Raw genomic sequence first — 3,961 nt, 5'->3', positions numbered from 1 at the left:
CGGTCAGTTTATCCTCATAGAATTTCATCTGCCCCTCAATTTCAGCTATGTAGTTTTGGGCAGATGAAAATTGGGATCGGAGGGAAGCGGCTTCCTGACCCACCTTCTCGATCTCCTGCCTTAAGCGGTGAGCCTTCTCCCGGACAATGTGTTGGTTCACCAAACTCTCCACACTCAGGCTCGTAGTCTGGGCCAGGATATCATCGAGACTGTTCGTGGTTAGCCTATCCCGATCCTCCCGAAGGCAGATGGAGGCCCCCAAAACCTTAGCCAAACCTGGATTCTCCCGAACAGCTTGGTTCTTCTCCAGGGAATGGATCAGTACTTGAGCGCCACGGGAGAGGGTCCTCGAGGTAGGTTGGGAAGGACCCCCTTCCGCACTCGAAGCAACTGGAGGGGGTGGTGGCGGCTCTTCTTGAAGAGGAGGAGATTGGATCACTTCTACTTCAAGGATCGATGGTCCCGAGGGTCGGGATGAGCCTCCCTGCATCTCTACTGAGTCATGCCTGGGCGTCTGAGAAGCCTCGGCGCGTTTCATCTCCCGCACCTTTCTGGAGACCTCTCTCTTCCGCTTTCGGCTCTCTTTGGAAGCCTCGCTGCCCGCCAAGCCTACACAAAAAATAAGTCAGTGAGTTCGCTAAGGCCCAAAGGTCAGAGATATAGAAAGTACCGAGGCCGAGGTCAGAGAGCTGAAGCCCGCGTTCTTCACCTGTAATCAGCTGCATTGTCCAATGATGCAGTTTGGCCGTCACCGCATCTAAACAGGAGAATTTCTGAGTGGCCGCCTGATCTTTCAACTCCATCACCATTTTGCCCTCTTCCCTATTCAAGGTGATGCGCTTCGGAAGTAATGGGCCCTGATGCAGCCAGCTACGTGGGAAACCCTCAAAACCACTCGGAACCTTGCTCCTCAGAATAAAAAAGCGATTCTTCCAATTCTTCAGGAAGGAGGGCAGGTCGGTAAAAAGCCCACAATGTGATTTCGCCTGAAAGAACCAGTATTCATCATCCTTTTGACGAGTCAGCCTATGTAGCTAGGCGAACACCTTCGCTGTAGGACTGAGTCCCTTAGCTCGGCAGAGACCTCTGAAGGCTACCAGGATCCGCCATGAGTTCGGGTGAACTTGAGCTATGCAGACTTGGTGGAATTTCAGAACTTCCTTGGAGAAGTCATCAAGAGGAAACCATAGCCCAGCTTTTAATTGCTCTTCGTATACCATGATCATATCATTTTCCTCGAAGAAGTGATCGGCTCGGAGATCGCCATGACAGTTGATAAGTTCGTATGAATCGGGCCGAAGGTTATATTCTTGGCTAAACGACTGCAGATCGGTTTCTTGAAGGATTGACGGCAGCTCGTCCACAGGAACGCTTTCTCTCCCTGAAGAATGCGTTTGCCTCGAGGGTCCCACTAGACCACGGGATGGAACGGAGGATGTTGGAGGTTCAGATCGCTCACTTGGTCCGACTACCTCAACTTCATCTAACGACCATGAGACGTGAACGGAAGGGGGGCTCGCCGCTCTCTGACCCTCGGCACCGCTCATTTTCAAAGAAAAGAGAAAATTTAAACTAAAAGAAAGATCAAAACCCTTATCGGAGTGTGATTGGTGTCAGAAGAATTTAAAAAATCGAGAGAATTTTGGAATCACTCGTGAGATACTGAAAATGACATAAGGGGGCAACTGGCTGACCCATCCCTTATTTATACCCGTTTGGGCATTTAATGCTCACAGTGTCCCAAGCAGCGCATCGGTTAGCGGGATTCGCCAGCTTTTTCTGACACGTCTCACGAATATTTCGAAAACTCCATAATTAAATGAGGGGGGGGGGGATCGGCTAATTAAAGACCGACAGATTAAGGTAGATGTTTTACAGATCGGTTAAGAGCTATTCAGTTGAGAATCGGATCGGATAAACATATTAGAGATCGGAAAATAACCAATGCAATAATAATAAAATGATAATTGTCAAAATAAAATTTCATTTCCAAAAGGGTCAGATTACATCATTTGGGCGATCTCTATAGATCGGATTACATTAGAGGTCAGATTACATCATTTGGGCAATCTCTATAGATCAAATTACATCAGAGGTCAGATTACATCATTTGGGCGATCTATAGAGATCGGCAGTACATCCTATCTAGTAAAGGCCTATGTCAAAGCCTAGTCTCGTGGCTGAATCAAAAGATGTGTTTGATTAGGAGATCGGCCATCCACATCGGATAGATGTACAGCTCAGATGGGGGGGACTATGACTCTCATGAGGATAAGAGAGGTCATCGTCAATGTTATCGCTCCGAATCGAGCCGCTGTCGAGACACCCAATGTGGTGAGAAGCCAAATGAACTTTGAAGGGCAGTCACCAATAATAGGAGGGAAATTAGCAGTCTTCTTGCCCGAAATCAGTTCGCCGATTATATCGGTCGATCGACTCGAGATTGACACGATCGATATTCTCGATCTGGATCGGTAAATTAGTCCGGTTCTCTCACTGTCATCAAATATGGCCATATTGATTCTTTGATCACCAGGGTCGAAAATTTTCAGTCTGTGAACAAGGTGAACAACCGAAAAAAGATCAAAAGCAGCTATCATGGCCGGGATTGTTGCCGGAGCAGCTAGAACAGGAAAAGTGAGAAAGAAAGAGGAGAAAATGAAATGCAGAAGGATTTCCTTTGAAGGTATATATAGAGAAGGTCTGAGCATTTATTGCTAGCAGAAAACGAAGCGGACGCTTTGGAAACTTAAGGAATAAATGCCTTGACTGAATAAGCTCGGACAAAGGAGAAGACTCTGGAGCGAGAAAGATCAGAGAGGGGCCCGGCATGAGAGATCGGAAAAGGATCATATTAGAAAGATCGGAAGGGAGGGGAGATCGGAAAGCAAAGAGAATAAGACAACTTTCAATAACTATCATCATAATCAGAGCCGAGGTAGTTAAAGCGTTGCAGACGAGATCAAATCTCCACCGCATGTCTCATTTGCAGAATCGCCCACATTACTGACAGGTGCCAGAGTATGTCATGATAGTCCTGTACATCTCAATCTCCACCGTTGATCTTACTTGTAAGGACAAGCTCGAAGCCCTTGGATCAAAGAAGAAGGCGATAAAACTGGCTCTTTTTATTCCCAACCCTCGGATCTCCCTTGACAAGAAAATTTTGAGCTATCAGATTAGAAAAGGGAAAGAACAAATATTCTGAAAAGGATCTCAACCGTTCATTCTAATTCTCTTTAATTCCCAAGCATCAGATCATGTCCTTTAAAATCCAAACCTTCCATCTCCCTCAAAGAAAATCCTGACCCTTCATTGGGAGCACCCGGTCCCTATAAATACCTGCATGAAAACTATTGGAAAGAAGGAAAAACGAAGAAAAAGATGGTGACTATAGTGGAGAGGCTCTGAAACTTAATTCAGTTTTGCTACTCTGCTATTTTTAAGCTTTCAAAAATAGGAAAAACTTCAGAAACCAGTTTTCTAAAGTATTTTCTTTGAAGAAGTATTGAATACTGGAACTCTCCATTTTCAGTTCGTTCATTACTTTGTGATACCCTTTCTTAGTTTCAGTTCTGTTTTCATCACCTTTATATCCACTTTTATTTTCCGAGCCCAATCTCATTCATTGTAATTCCGGTTTGATTACATTCTAACTTGGTACTCTTCATTCCAAGGCGAACATTAGTCCCCAGATTATTAGCACGCAACTCTGCAATATTCGTGACTCCATAGTTAGTTCAATAGGTTCAACTTCCTATAGGTGAGTGTCTGAACCGTTGCCCTATTCAGTGTTTGTCTTTATTTTCTTTTTTTTTTTTATACTCATAATTTTCGTTAAAGTTTGTCTTATGTTAGAAGGTCCCACGTAGGTGGTTATTCTCTTGAGTTTATCTTTTGATACATCAGTTCATGTTATTTATTTATTCTTGGTCTTTTTATTATCTCTTAATGTAGGTGT

This window comes from Hevea brasiliensis, chromosome 5 (assembly GCF_030052815.1).
Source record: "Hevea brasiliensis isolate MT/VB/25A 57/8 chromosome 5, ASM3005281v1, whole genome shotgun sequence".
In the NCBI taxonomy this organism is placed as follows: Eukaryota; Viridiplantae; Streptophyta; class Magnoliopsida; order Malpighiales; family Euphorbiaceae; genus Hevea; species Hevea brasiliensis.
This window is presented reverse-complemented; position numbering follows the sequence as displayed.